The sequence below is a fragment of the Rhinopithecus roxellana genome, chromosome 5 (genome assembly GCF_007565055.1).
Source record: "Rhinopithecus roxellana isolate Shanxi Qingling chromosome 5, ASM756505v1, whole genome shotgun sequence".
Classification (NCBI taxonomy): Eukaryota; Metazoa; Chordata; class Mammalia; order Primates; family Cercopithecidae; genus Rhinopithecus; species Rhinopithecus roxellana.
Window position 1 is genome coordinate 103427757 of NC_044553.1, and position 19822 is coordinate 103447578.

The 19822-nt window shown below is 40.3% G+C and overlaps 1 protein-coding gene and 1 non-coding gene across 8 annotated transcripts in view; both read left to right on the forward strand.

Annotated features, from left to right (window-relative positions):
- The window catches only part of RALGAPA1 (Ral GTPase activating protein catalytic alpha subunit 1), a 311458-nt gene that overhangs the window by 17672 nt on the left and 273964 nt on the right, over positions 1 to 19822 (forward strand). The gene's annotated exons all lie outside the window — the stretch shown is intronic.
- On the forward strand, positions 6532 to 6635 carry LOC115898056. Its single transcript, XR_004057813.1, has one exon. It is a non-coding gene; the product is annotated as a small nucleolar RNA U13 (small nucleolar RNA).

Genomic DNA, 19822 nt, shown 5'->3' on the forward strand with positions numbered 1-19822 from the left:
ACTTCACATCTCCCCAGCCCACTCCTGTTCTTTTCTGGCTTTATAATAATATTTGAATCTGTTCCTTTTTTCTCTGTTCTTACCATCATTTCTTTAGTTTAAATTTTTATTGTTTCAATGCTTAAACTTTTGCAGCAACTTACTAGTTGATCTCCCTATGCAGGTCTTTTTTTTTTTTTTTTCTTCTTGAATCTCTTACATGGTCCTGTCACAATCTGTCTCTTTTCTTTTCTTTTCCTTTCTTTTCTTTTGTTTTCTTTCTTTTTTTTTTTTTTTTTTTTTTTTGAGACAGGGTCTCACTCTGTTGCCCAGGCTGGAGTGCAGGGGCATGGACTCACTGCAACCTCCACTTCCCAGGTTCAAGTGATTCTCATGTCTCAGCCTCCTGAGTAGCTGGGATTACAGGCATGCACCGCCATGCCCTGCTAGCTTTTGTATTTTTAATAGAGATGGGGTTTCACCATGTTGGCCAGGCTGGTTTTGAACTCTGGGCCTCAAGCAGTCCACCCGCCCTGGCCTCCCAAAGTGCTAGAATTACAGGTGTGGGCCACCATACCCAACCAGGTCCTGTAGCAATGTTTCTAAAGCACATTAAGAGCATGTCACTAGCCGGGCATGGTGGTTCACACCTATGATCCCAGTACTTTGAGAGGCCAAGGTGGGTGGATCACTTGAGGTCAGGAGTTTGAGACCAGCCTGGCCACCATGGTGAAAGCACGTCTCTACTTAAAATACAAAAATCAGCTGGGTGTGGTGGCAGGCACCTATAATCCCAGCTACCTGGGAGACTGAGGAAGGAGAATCTCTTGAACTCAGGAAGCAGAGGTTGCAGTGAGCCGAAATCGTGCCACTGCACTCCAGTCTGAGCAACAGAGCAAGACTCTTTAAAAAAAACCAAAAGAGCACGTCACTAACTGCTCTAAAACTCTCCATGGCTTCCCTTTGCCTACGTAATACAGTACAAAATCCTTGGCCAGTATTTAAGACAATCTATTATCTGATCCTAGCCTACCTTTTCAGCTAAGTGTTGAAGTACTTGAATTATATAAAATACAAAGCAGCATAATAACATTCTTCAAGATGTTTCTTATAGAAATGATTTTTAGGTGACACTGTTGCAAATTCATTTTTTTTTTTTTTTTTTTTTTTTTTTTTTGAGACGGAGCCTCGCTGTGTTGCCCAGGCTGGAGTGCAGTGGCATGATATAGGCTCACTGCAAGCTCCACCTCCTGGATTCACGCCGTTATCCTGCCTCAGCCTCCCGAGTAGCTGGGACTACAGGTACCCTCCACCACGCCTGGCTAATATTTTGTGTTTTTAGTAGAGATGGGGTTTCACCGTGTTAGCCAGGATGGTCTCGATCTCCTGACCTTGTGATCTGCCTATCTCGGCCTCCCAAAGTGTGGGGATTACAGGTGTGAGCCACTGTGCCCGGCCCATACTTTTTTTTTTTTTTGAGATGGAGTTTCGCTCTTGTCTCCCAGGCTAGAGTGCAGTAGCACGATCTCAGCTCACTGCAACCTCCGCCTCCCAGATTCAAGCGATTCTCCTGCCTCTGCCTCCCAAGTAGCTGGGATTACAGGCCCCTGTAGCTGGGATTACAGGCCCCTGCCACCAATGCCTGGCTAATTTTTTTGTATTTTTAGTAGAGACAGGGTTTTGCCATGTTGGCCAGTCTGGTCTCGAACTTTTGACTGAAGGTGATCCACCCACCTCGGCCTCCCAAAGTGCTGGGATTACACCTTTTTTAATGTAAATACTTTGCACGTTAAGTTGAAAGACATATGTTGTATATGCCCTTACCTGAATTCTAATTCTCCTCTGAAGATGCAGATCCCCTTGTATCCCTACTCTAATAAGTGATGGATTCTCCCATGCCTGAAGAAGTCAGACTTCCTACTATTGTAATATTGCTACTGTTATGCCTCTGTTGCTGCTATTATACTTCAGCACCCATCTGAAGATTCATCTTGCTTTGGGGTGCATGCTGCTTGAGCACACCATCTTTCAAACTTTGTCACTGCTCTTATTTCTCAACCTCCTGGATCACTTCATTAAGTTTATCAAGGACTTTGATACCTGGCTTGATACCTGGCTTATCATCTTAAGACTGCTTCATCTCGGCCGGGCGCGGTGGCTCAAGCCTGTAATCCCAGCACTTTGGGAGGCCGAGACGGGCGGATCACAAGGTCAGGAGATCGAGACCATCCTGGCGAACACGGTGAAACCCCGTCTCTACTAAAAAAAAATACAAAAAACTAGCCGGGCGAGGTGGCGGGCGCCTGTAGTCCCAGCTACTCGGGAGGCTGAGGCAGGAGAATGGCGTAAACCCGGGAGGCGGAGCTTGCAGTGAGCTGAGATCCGGCCACTGCACTCCAGCCTGGGCGATAGAGCGAGACTCCGTCTCAAAAAAAAAAAAAAAAAAAAAGACTGCTTCATCTCTTGCTACCATTTTAAGGACTTTTAATAGATAATGAAACTGCTCTTTTAACTTCTCATGTTCACTGTATTTGATACACTTAAATAACCACGCTACTATTCCATTTAAGCAATTACCCTTTTGCACACTTCTGTTACAAAAGTTTAACAAAAAGTTTCATATGAAAATGTACATGACCTCATTTTTACATCGTAATGAAATTGGCCCTTTGGAGAGGGGACTTGAATTTCTCTGCTGAACAACCATTATTTATACTTGTTCCAAGGTTTCTTTTTTTTCTTTTTCTTTTTTTTTTTTTTTAGACAGTGTCATCTTGTTGCCTAGGCTGGAGTGCAGTGGCACGATCTGGGCTCACTGCAACCTCTGCCTCCCCAGTTCAAGCAATTCCCCCACCGCAGCCTCCTGAGTAGCTGGGATTACAGGTGCCCACTACCATGCCTGGCTAATTGTTGTAGTTTTAATAGAGATGGGGTTTCACCATGTTGGCCAGGCTGGTCTCGAACTCCCGACCTCAAGTGATCCGCCCTCCTCGGCCTCCCAAAGTGCTGGGATTAAAGACGTGAACCACCGCGCTTGGCCTGTTCTAAGGTTTCTAACACTCTGGTACTATTTCCTCATATTACCACCATTCCAGTATCATTGTTGCCCACTAGTTGCCATCTCCACATCTCTCTTGAGATTAATAAAGGGGTCAGATCCCCACAATATTCTTTGGATATGTCTGCCACAGTTTAGCTTCAATTCTAACTTCTTTTTTTTGTTTTTGTTTTTTGTTTATTTTTTGAGACGAATCTCACTCTGTCACCCAGGCTGGAGTGCAGTGGTGAGATCTTGGCTCACTGCAACCTCTGCCTCCTGGGTTCAAGCTATTCTTGTGCCTCAGCCTCTAGAGTAGCTGGGACCACAGGCGCATGCCACCATGCCAGCTAATTTGTGTATTTTTAGTAGAGACGGGGTTCATCATGTTGGCCAGGCTGATCTCAAACTCTGGCTTCAAGTGATCCACCTCCTTGGCCTCCCAAAGTGCTGGGATTACAGGCATGAGCCATTGCACCCGGCCAATTTTAACTTCTTGTCTGTACATTTTTTTCAGCTCAGGAGGGTGAGCTTTGCTCGTGTTGACTACCTCATGGTCCCAGAGCTGCTGTGAAATGGAATTTGTGGCTTCACTCATGCTCCTGTGATAGCCCTGGTGTTTTGTGTTTGACCAGACTTTTCTTATGTAACCAAATCACCAAATCCTACCTTTAATGTTGATATTTTCTGGCGTTCTGTCCTCCAGCTCTCTTTTGTTCTAACTCTTTATATCAGTGATCCCCAAACTTTTTGACACCAGGGACCGGTTTCATAGAAGACCGTCTTTCTACAGACAGTGGGGGTGAGGAATGATTTCGGGATGAAACTGTTCCACCTCAGAAGATCATTAGATTTTTTTTTTTTTTTTTTGAAACAGGGTCTTGCTCTGTCACCCAGGCTGTAGTGCAGTGGCACGATCTTGGCTCACTGCAACCTACACCCTCTGGGTTCAAGTGATTCTCCTGCCTCAGCCTCCCTAGTAGCTGGGGCAACAGGCGTGTGCCACCATCCCTGACTCTTTTTGTATTTTTAGGAGAAATGGAATTTCACCATGTTGCCCAGGGTGGTGTGGTCTTGAACTCCTGACCTCAAGTGATCCGCCCACCTTGGCCTCCCAAAGTGCTGGGATTATAGTCCTGAGCCACCACCAATCAGGCATTAGATTCTTATAAGGAGGGTGCGTTCTAGATCCTTTACATGTACAGTCTGTGATGCCTGTGCCATAGCTAATGATACTTATAATACCAGACTGCCATTGCCTTCCCATCACCCTTCTATCTGAAAGCTTCTACTCTTCTTTAAAATCTCAGGGCAGAATCTATAGATAGACTCTGTGAAGTCTTCCCTATCATGTAGGTATAGGAGCTTTTTGTACACTATGCATCTTTCCCTCTAGTAATTTGATTTTTTTATTATGACATATTTATTTATTTGCATGCCTTTCTGAGGGCAGATGTGTGTCTTTTCATGTTCATATTCCTAGACTTAACATAGCGCCTGGCATATAATCAGTGTTCAGTAAATATTATTTAGTTCATGATGAATATATTAGGTTGGAGGGGAGCAAAATTGCTGTTTTGTGAGCAACTCATGAGCAAGCAACTGACAGTGGTAGAAAAGACATGTAAAGTCAGCATTCCTTGGGTTGTCTTAAGTATCGGTGCAAAGAAATGTGGTTCATAAACTAATGTCCATAATGTAATATAGAAAAACAATCAAAAATATAAAACAGGACTTTAACTGAAAAATATTTATGACATTATGCCAGAGGTTATAAGATAATCTTCCTTGTTAAAAACTTTAGACAAATTAAAACGGAGTTTAATTGAACAAAGAATCTGTGAATTGGGCAGCTTCTCCACCCCTCACTATGTTGCCCAGGCTGGTCTTGAACTCCTGGCCTCAAGTGATCTTCCTGCCTTAGCCTCCTAAAGCACTGGGATTACAGAAATGAGCCACTGTTTTTAAATAAAACTTTTGATGCTCGGTTTACCTGTATATAAAATAAAAATAATAATACCTCAAATATGAATGAAAAAATGAATTTGAACCACAGTTTACAGAAAAAGTTCAAACATCATTTGACTTTTCATAGGAACCTTAAGGAAATAAAATTGAATCAGGGATGTTGTGACTTGCTTAACGTTAAGAAGTAGAATTTGTTCTTAAAAAAACAAACTGAGTACCAGATGCAGTGGCTCAAACCTGTAATCCCAGCACTTTGGGAGGCTGAGGCAAGCAAATCACGAGGTCAGGAGTTTGAGACCAGGCTGGCCAACATGATGAAACCCCGTTTCTACTAAAAATACAAAAAATTAGCTGGGTGTGGTGGTGGATGCCTGTAATCCCAGCTACCTAGGAGGCTGAGACAGGAGAATTGCTTGAATCCAGAAGGCTGAAGTTGCATTGAGCTGATATTGCACCACTGCACTCCAGCCTGGGCAACAGTGTGAGACTCCATCTCAAAAATAAATAAAATAAAATAAAATAAAATAAAATAAAATACTGAGTAGGAATCCCTGAATGATCTTGATGTGGTTTAAATTCTATACTTCTGTCTCAGTCTTTATTAGAAATGTGTAAATTAGGGTCTGGGTGCAGTGACTCACACCTCTAATCCCAGCACTTTGGGAGGCCAAGGCAGGAGGATTGCTTGAGCCCAGGAGTTTGAGACCAGCCTGGGAGACATAATGAGACCCCCATCTCTACAACTTTTTTTTTTTTTTAGTTGGCTGGGCGTGGTGACATGTACCTGTTGTCCCAGCTACTTGGGAGACTGAGGCAGGAGAATCACGAGCCCAGGAGGTCGAGGCTGCAGCAAGACCCTGTCTCAAAAAAAAAAAAAAAAGAAATGGACAAATTAGAAAATTAAGCTATGTGTTAGAAAACAAACAAGAATTAAATGAATGAAAGGAAATAAAATTTCTTGTTGATATTTATTTCAAAAAATGCAAGGAAGTCACCTAGCAACGATTACTCTTTCCTTTTCCACCCAAACCTAAAATAGAATAACTAGGATAAGAGGTGTGTTTGTGTTACCAAAAATTTGTTATTTTTAATGTGAATTCTTTTAAGTTGGTAGCTTCAAGGTTCCCGGTCGTCTTCCCTTTTCCATCAATTGTTCTTAGGGATAAACTACTTACTGTAAATACGCCATTTCTTATAAAATGTGTTTAATAAAAATAATTACCCGTTCTTGCTTGTATCTTGTTCCTTGAAATGTGAAAATGATGGATCTGATCTGATCTCTATCTGATCTGATCTTTACAGATAGTTTGAGAACCATTTGAATGAATAGATACAGTACTTTGCTAAATTTTGGGTAACTGCAAAGGAGTAAAAGAGTTAATGGTATCGTAAAAGAGAATCATGTCAAATATGAAACATGTTATGAGTATAAAAGAGAAGAATCATATCTAAATGAGTGGCTCAGAGAAAGCTTCATGGGGCAGTGACATTTGATCTGCCTTGGAAGATGATGATTAGAATTTCAATAGATAGAAGTGAAGGAAGAGAGCCTTTTGTAGTTCATAAGAGTGATGATTGGGTTTTCACACTCATATATGAGATGTACCTCGTACAAACCTTTTTATGATGTTGGCACATTACCCATCTGATATGATTTTTTTTTTAAAAAGACATGAAGGAAAAGCAGTTAGGATAAGAGCACAGACATGAATGCAGGCAAGTGGAAGGCAGTGGTCCTTCTAGCTTTTAAAAATGAAGATATTAGACCTCAACCTTAAAATTTTGATTTAATAGCAAGGTAAATAGAAAAGAACTAGTGTTTGTGAGAGATACTGTGGAGAGATACTTTATGGATTAGGTAACCAGATTTTTTTTTTTTAAACAGAGTGCTGGAATGCAGTGGTGTGATCTCGGCTCACTGCAACCTCCGCCTCCCGGGTTCATGCCATTCTCCTGCCTCAGCCTCCCAAGTAGCTAGGACTACAGGCGCCCGCCAGCACGCCTGGCTAATTTTTTGTATTTTTTAGTAGAGACGGGGTTAGCCAGGATGGTCTCAATCTCCTGACCTCGTGACCTCGTGATCCGCCCGCCTCAGCCTCCCAAAGTGCTGGGATTACAGGCCAGAGCCACTGTGCCCAGCTGGTAAACAGATTTTAATCAAGATTTCAGAAGTGGAGATGATGCCACTTCTCTGACTGTATCACTCTACTTTTTAAAACCCTGTTTTACTGGCAAATTCATAACAGGAACATATTTCTTTATTTCTTACCTCCAGCACCACTATCAAGGCTGTTCAGCCTACACACTGAAACTGTATCATTCCTTCTCTTATGTTTTTTTTCTTTGTGAGACAAGATCTCACTCTGTCACCCAGGTTGGAGTGCAGTGGCACAATCTCAGCTCACTGCAACCTCTGCCTCCCAGGCTCAAGCAATTCTCCCACCTCAGCCTCCCAAGTAACTGGAACCACATTTGTGCACTACCACGCCCAGCTAATTTTTTGTATTTTTTTGTTGAGATGGTCTCAAACTCTTGAGCGAGCACAAGTGATCCACCCACCTCGGCCTCCCAAAGTGCTGGGATTGCAGGCATGAGCCACTGCGCCTGGCCCATTCCTTCTTCCCATAGTCAATACTATTACTCATAATGTAGTCCACAAACTGGTACTAGTTTACTGACTGTTATTACAGGTCTGCAACAGCTTAATTACGGAAATGGAGTATGTTGAGAAGGTCATCTCAGCGGGTCATCTCAGTTTGACAGTACTGTGATATCCAAGCATGTGATTAGTGTACTTGTCTTATGAAATGGGGTGTAGATCAATCCTGGTGCTTTTCACCTTATTTTCTAGTAATACATTTATCGTAAAGCGTTGGTCTGTGACAAATTGGAATTTAAAAACCAAAACAAAAACACTCATCCTTCACTCGCAGTTTGAGAACATGAGCTATACAGTGCATTTAGAATTAACTTCCTCTGCTTTTATCCTCTGTTGTTTCAAAGTATATTTTCTCTTCCCAGTGTAACAGGATTTTTCTTATTCAGTGTAATGCATTTCCCAGTATATAAAACCTCTTTTTACTTCTCTGTAATTTAAAATATTTGCATTGTGCAAAAATTTAATGTTTACAAAATGTCTGCCTATATTTGTTTAAGCCACTTTAGATTTTAAATTTCCAGATACCATGTGTTTAATTATTTTCAGTATCCAAAAGAATGTCTTTGAGTGTTAGGAAAATGATTTAATGAATCAAAAAATTATCTGTTTTGGACATGTAGAACTAGATACAGAATATTGGCAGTACTGTTTTATTTTTTATTTATTTATTTATTTACTTGTAGAGATAGGGTCTGGCTGTATTGCCAGGCTGGTCTCAAATCCCTGGCCTCAAGCTGTCCTCCCACTTCAACCTCCCAAAGTGTTGAGATTATGGGTGTGAACCACCATGCATGACCAGTAGTACTGTATTTTGATTACTCTCCTATTATCAGACTACTCAGTTAAAAAAATGACATTATTTTGTATTCTATAATAATGGTATACTAATAGCTAGCTAGTCTTCACCTGCGTAAATGTGAAGGTAATGCATTTGCTTGCAATAAATATCAGTAACTTGATGATATAACAATTTGTAATATCTAGACATAGGGGGAAAAAATTGCTTTTCTCAGTCTAATCTCCATGAGCTCTTCTGCTCCTTTTTAGGTTAATTCTTTTCAAACTGCCCAAGAAAGTAAAAGCTCTCAGATTCACTTAGCCAGGTAGGGTCTGGCAGATCTCACAAATTAGGATGCCAAGGGGTTGAATATTGGATGAACTAAAAGGGATAGATCGACAAAAAAGGAAAAGAAACAGAAAGTCATACCTTTTAGCAGTCACTCCCCATTTCTCTTTACTTCCTGCCCCCACCAGCCATTAGATACTTTCCATCACTATGGTTGACTCTTCTGCATGTTTCATATAAATAAAATAAGAAATATATGGCCTTTTGTGTCTGGCTTCTTTCACTTAGCATAATGTTATCAAAGTCCATCACATTGTAGCATATACTACTACTTCATGCTTTGTACGGCTAGATAATATTCATTGTATGGATTATACCATATTTTGTCTATCCATTCATCAATTGATGGACATTTGGGTTATTTCCACTGTTTGACCATTATGAATAATAATGTTCTGAACATTTTTGTGGGCATACATTTTCTTTCTTTTTCTTTTTTTGATAGAGATGAGACACTTTTGCCATGTTGCCCAGCCTGAGCTTATGTTTTCAATCCTTGGGTATATAATGTTCTAGGAATGGAATTGCTGGATCATATGATAACTCTATATTTAACTTTTTAGGGACCTGCCACACTGTTTTCCAGAGCGGCTTCATCATTTATATTCCTACCAGCAACATACAAAGATTCAAATTTCCCCATATTGTCAACACTTGGTATTGTCTGTCTTTCTGATTATAGCTATCATAGTGGGTTAGAAGTAGTATCTCATTGTGGTTTTGCTTTGCATTTCCCTGATGGCTAATGATTTTTTCATGAGCTTACTGGCTATTCATATATCTTCTTAGGAGAAATCTATATTCAAATCCTTTGATCATTAAAAAATTTTTTTTGCAATTGTATTATAAGAATTATTTCTATATTCTGGATACTAATGTTTTAAAATCAGGTATATAATTGGCAAATATTTTCTTGCATCCTGTAGGTTATTTTCTCATTTTCTTAATAATGTCCTCTGAAGCAAAAAGGTTTTGAATTTTGATGAAGTGAAATTTATTTTTTCTTTTGTTGCTTGTGTATTTAGTGTCATATCTAAGAAAGAACTGACTGATTCAAGGTCATGTTTTATTCTGAGTTTTATAATTTTAGTTTTTACATTTAGGTTTTTGGTTTTTGATCCATTTTGAGTTAATTTTTCAAGTATAGTCTTCATTCTTTTCGACCATCTGTTGAAAAGACTTTTGAAGGGTACCAAACAACTCAATGAGGAAAAAAAATCAACCATTTGTTAAAAATACTTTTTTTTTTTCCTCATTGAGTTGTTTGGTACCCTTGTCGATGATCAATTGATCATCAGTGTAAGGATTTATTTCTGAACTCTCATTGTTCCATTCATCTATATGTCTATCCTTATCCCAGTACCATACTCTGTTAATTAGTGTACTTTGTAGTAAGTTTTGAAATGAGAAAATGTCAGTTCTCCAGCATTGTTCATGGTGGCTCATGCCTGTAATCTCAGGACTTTGGAAGTAGAGGTGAGAGGGTCACTTGAGTCCAGGAGTTTGAGACCATCCTGGGCAACATGTGGTAACACCTGTCTCTATAAAAAATTTGAAAAATGATCCAGGTATGATGTCATACACTTGTAGTCCCAGTGATTCAGGAGGCTGAGGTGGGAGGGTTGCTTGAGTCCGGGAGGTTGAGGCTGCAGTGAGCTGTGACTGCGCCACTGCGTTCCAGCCTAGGCAACAGAGTGAGACTCCATTTCAAAAAAAAAAAAAAAAAAAAGACTGTTTTGACTATTCTGGTTCACTTGCATTTTCTTTTGAATTTTAGGATTAACTTGTCAGTTTTTGCAAAAAAGTATGTTAGGATTTTGGTAAAGAGTGCATTAAGGCTAAGTGCAGTGGCTCACACCTGTAATCCCAGCACTTTGGGAGGCCATGGTGGGCGGATCACCTGAGGTTAGGAGTTCAAGACGAGCCTGGCCAACCTCGTCTCTACCAAAAATACATAAATTAGCTGGGTGTGGTGGCAAATGCATGTAATCGCAGCTACTCAGGAGGCTGAGGCAGGAGAATCTCTTGAACCTGGGAGGCAGAGGTTGCAGTGAGCTGAGATCTTGCCACTGCACTCCAGCCTGGGCAACAGAGTGATACTCTGTCTCAAAAAAAGAAAAAATAGAAAAAAAAAAAAAGAATACATTGAATCTTTAGGTATATTTGGGGGCTGTTGCTATCTTAACAGCATTCAGTCTTAAACACAGAATGTCTCCATTTGTTTTAGTCTTTTTTTTTCAGTAATGTTTTATAAGTTTCCAGTGTACAAGTCTTGTACTTCTTTTGTTAAATTTAAGTATTCTTTTTTATACTATTGTAAATGGAATTGTTTGCTTAATTTCACTTTTGTATTGTTCATTGCCAGTGTATAGAAATACAGTTGATTTTTCTTATTGATCTTGTATTCTGCAACCTAGTTGAGCTTGTTTGTCAGTATGATAGGATTTTTTGGTGCATTCCTTAGGATTTTCGATATCCAAGATCATGTCATTTATGAGTAGAGATACTAATGCTTTGGACTTTACAATGTGTATGGCTTCTATTTCTGTTTCGTGCGTAACTGTCTTGGCTAGAATTTATAGTATAATATTAAAAGTAACAAAAAGACATCCTTGTCTTGTTCATGCTTTTAGGGGTAAAGCTTTCAATCTTTTATCACTAAGTGTGATGTTAGTTGTGACCTTTTCATAGATACTCTTTATCAGGTTAAGAAATACTGTTCTTTTCTAGCTTTTTGAGTATCTTTAGGATGAAATTATGTTGGGTTTTGTCAGATGTTTTTTCTGTGTATATTGAAACTATCATGTGAGTTTTGACCTTTATGTTAACATAAGGTGTTAGTGATTGATTTTTGTATATTGAATCAACCTTGCCTTCTGGGATGAATGTCACTTAGTCATAGTGTGTACGTGTATGTGTGTGTGTGTATGCATATATATATATATATATATATATATATATATATATATGTATATATAGCTAGATTCAGTTTTCTAGTATTTTGTTGAGGATTTTTACATTCATATTCATATAGGATATTGGTCTGTATTTTTCTTGTAATGTTTTTGTCTGATTTTGGTATGAGAGTATTGGCCTCATAGAATGAGCAGGAAGTATACTCTATTTTTTGGAAGAGTTGGTAGGATTCACTCATAAGCCATTTGAGTCCAAGCTTTTCTTTGAAGTAGTTTTTTTCCCCCCACTAATTCAATCTTCTCATTCATTGTAGGTTGTTTTAGCATTTCTATGTCTTCTTGAATCAGTTTTGGTGGTATGTGGCTTTCTAGTAATTTGCTCATTTCATATAGGCTGTTTGATTTGCTAGCATACTTGTAGTTGCTTATAGTATTCTCTTATAATTTTTATTTCTGTAGGGTTATTAGTGTGTTATATTCCAGTCCAGATTAGTGATTTGAATCTTATGTCTTTCTCATTTTGAACAGTCTAGCTAACAGTTTGTCAAGTTTGTTGAGTTTTTCAAAGAACCAATTTTTGTTTCAATGATTTTTTTTGTATTTTTTTTATTATTATACTTTAAGTTCTAGGGTACATGTGCATAACGTGCAGGTTTGTTACATATGTATACTTGTGCCATGTTGGTGTGCTGCAGCCATCAACTCGTCAGCACCCATCAATTCATCATTTATATCATGTATAACTCCCCAATGCAATCCCTCCCCCCTCCCCCCTCCCCATGATAGGCCCCAGTGTGTGATGTTCCCCTTCCCGAGTCCAAGTGATCTCATCGTTCAGTTCCCACCTATGAGTGAGAACATGCGGTGTTTGGTTTTCTGTTCTTGTGATAGTTTTGCTAAGAACGATGGTTTCCAGCTGCATCCATGTCCCTACAAAGGATGCAAACTCATCCTTTTTTATGGCTGCATAGTATTCCATGGTGTATATGTGCCACATTTTCTTAATCCAGTCTGTCACAGATGGACATTTGGGTTGATTCCAAGTCTTTGCTATTGTGAATAGTGCCACAATAAACATACGTGTGCATGTGTCTTTGTAGTAGAATAATTTATAATCCTTTGGGTATATACCCAGTAGTGGGATGGCTGGGTCATATGGTACATCTAGTTCTAGATCCTTGAGGAATTGCCATACTGTTTTCCATAATGGTTGAACTAGTTTACAATCCCACCAACAGTGTAAAAGTGTTCCTATTTCTCCACATCCTCTCCAACACCTGTTGTTTCCTGAATTTTTAATGATTGCCATTCTAACTGGTGTGAGATGGTATCTCATTGTGGTTTTGATTTGCATTTCTCTGATGGCGAGTGATGATGAGTATTTTTTCATGTGTCTGTTGGCTGTATGAATGTCTTCTTTTGAGAAATGTCTGTTCATATCCTTTGCCCACTTTTTGATGGGGTTGTTTGTTTTTTTCTTGTATATTTGTTTGAGTTCTTTGTAGATTCTGGATATCAGCCCTTTGTCAGATGAGTAGATTGCAAAAATTTTCTCCCATTCTGTAGGTTGCCTGTTCACTCTGATGGTAGTTTCTTTTGCTGTGCAGAAGCTCTTTAGTTTACTTAGATCCCATTTGTCAATTTTGGCTTTTGCTGTCGTTGCTTTTGGTGTTTTAGACATGAAGTCCTTGCCCATGCCTATGTCCTGAATGGTACTACCTAGGTTTTCTTCTAGGGTTTTTATGGTATTAGGTCTAACATTTAAGTCTCTAATCCATCTTGAATTAATCTTCGTATAAGGAGTAAGGAAAGGATCCAGTTTCAACTTTCTACTTATGGCTAGCCAATTTTCCCAGCACCATTTATTAAATAGGGAATCCTTTCCCCATTTCTTGTTTCTCTCAGGTTTGTCAAAGATCAGATGGCTGTAGATGTGTGGTATTATTTCTGAGGACTCTGTTCTGTTCCATTGGTCTATATCTCTGTTTTGGTACCAGTACCATGCTGTTTTGGTTACTGTAGCCTTGTAGTATAGTTTGAAGTCAGGTAGCGTGATGCCTCCAGCTTTGTTCTTTTGACTTAGGATTGTCTTGGCAATGCGGGCTCTTTTTTGGTTCCATATGAACTTTAAAGCAGTTTTTTCCAATTCTGTGAAGAAAGTCATTGGTAGCTTGATGGGGATGGCATTGAATCTATAAATAACCTTGGGCAGTATGGCCATTTTCACGATATTGATTCTTCCTATCCATGAGCATGGTATATTCTTCCATTTGTTTGTGTCCTCTTTTATTTCACTGAGCAGTGGTTTGTAGTTCTCCTTGAAGAGGTCCTTTACATCCCTTGTAAGTTGGATTCCTAGGTATTTTATTCTCTTTGAAGCAATTGTGAATGAAAGTTCATTCCTGATTTGGCTCTCTGCTTGTCTGTTACTGGTGTATAAGAATGCTTGTGATTTTTGCACATTAATTTTGTATCCTGAGACTTTGCTGAAGTTGCTTATCAGCTTAAGGAGATTTTGGGCTGAGACGATGGGGTTTTCTAAATATACAATCATGTCATCTGCAAACAGGGACAATTTAACTTCTTCTTTTCCTAACTGAATACCCTTGATTTCTTTCTCTTGCCTGATTGCCCTAGCCAGAACTTCCAACACTATGTTGAATAGGAGTGGTGAGAGAGGGCATCCTTGTCTTGTGCCAGTTTTCAAAGGGAATTTTACCAGTTTTTGCCCATTCAGTATGATATTAGCTGTGGGTTTGTCATAAATAGCTCTTATTATTTTGAGGTACGTTCCATCAATACCGAATTTATTGAGAGTTTTTAGCATGAAGGGCTGTTGAATTTTATCAAAAGCCTTTTCTGCATCTATTGAGATAATCATGTGGTTCTTGTCTTTGGTTCTGTTTATATGCTGGATTACGTTTATTGATTTGCGAATGTTGAACCAGCCTTGCATCCCAGGGATGAAGCCCACTTGATCATGGTGGATAAGCTTTTTGATGTGCTGCTGAATCCGGTTTGCCAGTATTTTATTGAGGATTTTTGCATCGATGTTCATCAGTGATATTGGTCTAAAATTCTCTTTTTTTGTTGTGTCTCTGCCAGGCTTTCATATCAGGATGATGTTGGCCTCACAAAATGAGTTAGGGAGGATTCCCTCTTTTTCTATTAGATTGGAATAGTTTCAGAAGGAATGGTACCAGCTCCTCCTTGTACCTCTGGTAGAATTCAGCTGTGAATCCATCTGGTCCTGGACTTTTTTTGGTGGGTAGGCTATTAATTGTTGCCTCAATTTCAGAGCCTGCTATTGGTCTATTCAGGGATTCAACTTCTTCCTGGTTTAGTCTTGGGAGAGTATAAGTGTCCAGGAAATTATCCATTTCTTCTAGATTTTCTAGTTGATTTGCGTAGAGGTGTTTACAGTAATGTCTGATGGTAGTTTGTATTTCTGTGGGGTTGGTGGTGATATCCCCTTTATCATTTTTTATTGCGTCTATTTGATTCCTCTCTCTTTTCTTCTTTATTAGTCTTGCTAGCGGTCTGTCAATTTTGTTGATCTTTTCAAAAAACCAACTCCTGGATTCATTGATTTTTTGGAGGGTTTTTTGTGTCTCTATCTCCTTCAGTTCTGCTCTGATCTTAGTTATTTCTTGCCTTCTGCTGGCTTTTGAATGTGTTTGCTCTTGCCTCTCTAGTTTTTTTAATTGTGATGTTAGATTGTCAATTTTAGATCTTTCCAGCTTTCTCTTGTGGGCATTTAGTGCTATAAATTTCCCTCTACACACTGCTTTAAATGTGTCCCAGAGATTCTGGTATGTTGTATCTTTGTTCTCATTGGTTTCAAAGAACATCTTTATTTCTGCTTTCATTTCGTTATGTACCCAGTAGTCATTCAGGAGCAGGTTGTTCAGTTTCCATGTAGTTGGGCGGTTTTGATTGCGTTTCTTAGTCCTGAGTTCTAGTTTGATTGCACTGCGGTCTGAGAGACAGTTTGTTATAATTTCTGTTCTTTTACATTTGCTGAGGAGTGCTTTACTTCCAATTATGTGGTCAATTTTGGAATAAGTGCGATGTGGTGCTGAGAAGAATGTATATTCTGTTGATTTGGGGTGGAGAGTTCTATAGATGTCTATTAGGTCCGCTTGGTGCAGAGATGAGTTCAATTCCTGGATATCCTTGTTAACTTTCTGTCTCGTTGATCTGTCTAATGTTGACAGTGGAGTGTTGAAGTCTCCCATTATTATTGTATGGGAGTCTAAGTCTCTTTGTAAGTCTCTAAGGACTTGCTTTATGAATCTGGGTGCTCCTGTATTGGGTGCATATATATTTAGGAGAGTTAGCTCTTCCTGTTGAATTGATCCCTTTACCATTATGTAATGGCCTTCTTTGTCTGTTTTGATCTTTGATGGTTTAAAGTCTGTTTTATCAGAGACTAGGATTGCAAACCCTGCTTTTTTTTGTTCTCCATTTGCTTGGTAGATCTTCCTCCATCCCTTTATTTTGAGCGTATGTATATCCCTGCATGTGAGATGGGTCTCCTGAATACAGCAGACTGATGGGTCTTGACTCTTTATCCAGTTTGCCAGTCTGTGTCTTTTAATTGGACCATGTAGTCCATTAACATTTAAGGTTAATATTGTTATGTGTGAACTTGATCCTGCCATTATGATATTAACTGGTTATTTTGCTCGTAAGTTGATGCAGTTTCTTCCTAGCCTCGATGGTCTTTACATTTTGGCATGTTTTTGCAATGGCTGGTACCGGTTGTTCCTTACCATGTTTAGTGCTTCCTTCAGGGTCTCTTGTAAGGCAGGCCTGGTGGTGACAAAATCTCTAAGCATTTGCTTATCTGTAAAGGATTTTATTTCTCCTTCACTTATGAAACTTAGTTTGGCTGGGTATGAAATTCTGGGTTGAAAATTCTTTTCTTTAAGAACGTTGAATATTGGCCCCCACTCTCTTCTGGCTTGTAGAGTTTCTGCCAAGAGATCTGCTGTTAGTCTGATGGGCTTCCCTTTGTGGGTAACCCGACCTTTCTCTCTGGCTGCCCTTAAGATTTTTTTCTTCATTTCAACTTTGGTGAATCTGGCAATTATGTGTCTTGGAGTTGCTCTTCTGGAGGAGTATCTTTGTGGCATTCTCTGTATTTCCTGAATTTGAATGTTGGCCTGCCCTACTAGGTTGGGGAAGTTCTCCTGGATGATATCCTGAAGAGTGTTTTCCAACTTGGTTCCATTTTCCCCCTCCCTTTCAGGCACCCCAATCAGACGTAGATTTGGTCTTTTTACATAATCCCATACTTCTTGCAGGCTTTGTTCATTTCTTTTTCTTCTTTTTTCTTTTGGTTTCTCTTCTCGCTTCATTTCATTCATTTGATCCTCAATCGCTGATACTCTTTCTTCCAGTTGATCGAGTCGGTTACTGAAGCTTGTGCATTTGTCACGTATTTCTCGTGTCATGGTTTTCATCTCTGTCATTTCGTTTATGACCTTCTCTGCATTAATTAGTCTAGCTGTCAATTCTTCCACTCTTTTTTCAAGATTTTTAGTTTCTTTGCGCTGGGTACGTAATTCCTCCTTTAGCTCTGAGAAGTTTGATGGACTGAAGCCTTCTTCTCTCATCTCGTCAAAGTCATTCTCTGACCAGCTTTGATCCGTTGCTGGCGATGGGCTGCGCTCCTTTGCAGGGGGAGATGCGCTCTTATTTTTTGAATTTCCAGCTTTTCTGCCCTGTTTTTTCCCCATCTTTGTGGTTTTATCTGTCTCTGGTCTTTGATGATGGTGATGTACCGATGGGGTTTTGGTATAGGTGTCCTTCCTGTTTGATAGTTTTCCTTCTGACAGTCAGGACCCTCAGCTGTAGGTCTGTTGGAGATTGCTTGAGGTCCACTCCAGACCCTGTTTGCCTGGGTATCAGCAGCAGAGGCTGCAGAAGATAGAATATTGCTGAACAGCGAGTGTACCTGTCTGATTCTTACTTTGGAAGCTTCCTCTCAGGGGTGTACTCCACCGTGTGAGGTGTGGGGTGTCAGACTCCCCCTAGTGGGGGATGTCTCCCAGTTAGGCTACTCAGGGGTCAGGGACCCACTTAAGCAGGCAGTCTGTCCGTTCTCAGATCTCAACCTCCGTGTTTGGAGATCCACTGCTCTCTTCAAAGCTGTCAGACAGAGTCGTTCGCGTCTCCACAGGCCTCTGCTGCTTCCCCTGTTGTTTTTTACCTGTACCCTGTCCCCAGAGGTGGAGTCTACAGAGACAGGCAGGTTTCCTTGAGCTGCTGTGAGCTCCACCCAGTTCGAGCTTCCCAGCGGCTTTGTTTACCTACTTAAGCCTCAGCAATGGCGGGCGCCCCTCCCCCAGCCTCGCTGCTGCCTTGCGGTTAGATCGCCGCAGACTGCTGTGTTAGCAATGAGGGAGGCTCCGTGGGCGTGGGACCCTCCTGGCCAGGGGTGGGATATATTCTCCTGGTGTGCCCGTTTGCTTAAAGCGCAGTATTGGGGTGGGAGTTACCCGATTTTCCAGGTGTTGTGTGTTTCAGTTCCCCTGTCTAGGAAAAGGGATTCCCTTCCCCCTTGCGCTTCCCAGGTGAGGCGATGCCTCGCCCTGCTTCAGCTCTCGCTGGTCAGGCTGCAGCAGCTGACCAGCACCGATTGTCTGGCACTCCCTAGTGAGATGACCCCAGTACCTCAGTTGAAAATGCAGAAATCACCGGTCTTCTGTGTCGCTCGCACTGGGAGTTGGAGACTGGAGCTGTTCCTATTCGGCCATCTTGCGATTCTGCTTCTTCATCGGCACCTCTGTATTTTATTTTATTTTTTTGGTCTCCATTTATGTCCTTTCTAATCTTTATTTCCTTCTTTGTGCTTTAGGATTAGTTTGCTCCTTATTTTTGTATGTATGTATGACCACACCTGGCTATTTTTAATTTCTTTGTAGAGATGGAGTCTCACTCTGTTGCCCTGGCTGGTCTTGAACTGCTGGCCTCAATTGAGACTCCCGCTTCGGCCTCCCAAAGGGTTGGGATTATAGGCATGAACCAACGCGCCCAGCCAATGTTCTTACTTCCTAAGGTAGAACATTAGGTTGATTTTCAGATTTCTTTTTCATATAGCAATTTAAAGCTATTGATTTTTCTGTAAGCACTGCATTAGCTGGATGCCATAAGTTTTGGTATGTTGTATTTTCATTTACATTCATCTCAAAGATTTTCTAACTTCTCCTGTGATTTTTCTTTGACCAATTGGTTATTTAGTTGTGTATTGCTAAATTTCCACGTATTTGTGAGTTTTCTTAATTTCCTTGTTATTGAGTTCTAATTTCATTCCACTGTGGCCAGATGTCTTCAGTCCTTTTAAATTACTGAAGTTTATTTTATAGCCTTACATATGATCTATTTTGGATAGTATCCGTGTGCATTTGAAAAGACTGTGTATTCTTTTGTTGTTGGATGGGGCATTCAATAGATGTGTGTTAGATCTGGTTGCATTATAGTATTGTTTAGGTCTTCTGTTTTCACTTCTGTCTAGTTCTATTCGTTATTGAAAGTAGAGTGTTGACTCTTAAACTATCATTGAATTGTCAGTATATTCCTTCAATTCTGTCAGTTTCTGCTTTGGGGTTGGGAGTTCTGTTGTTAAGTGCATATATGTTCACAATTGTTATATCTTCTTAAAATATTAACCCTTTAACCGTTATAAAATGTCCTTCTTCTCTAGTAATAATTTGTTTTTTTTTTTTTGAGACAGAGTCTAGCTCTGTTACCCATGCTGGAGTGCAGTGGTGCGATCTCAACTCACTGCAACCTCTGCCTCCCGGGTTCAAGTGATTCTTCTGATTTAGCCTCCCAGGTAGCTGGGACTACAGGCGCCCACCACCACGCCCAGCTAATATTTGTATTTTTAGTAGAGATGGGGTTTTACCGTGTTGGCCAGGATGGTCCCAATCTCAACCTGGTGATCCACCCACCTCGGGATCCGCCCACCTCGGCCTCCTACAGTGCTGCAATTACAGGCATGAGCCACTGTGCCCAGACTAATTTTGATCATTTTTATTAGCATTAGAAAGTACATAATTTGGCTGGGCGCGGTGGCTGAAGCCTGTAATCCCAGCACTGTGGGAGGCCGAGGCGGGCGGATCACAAGG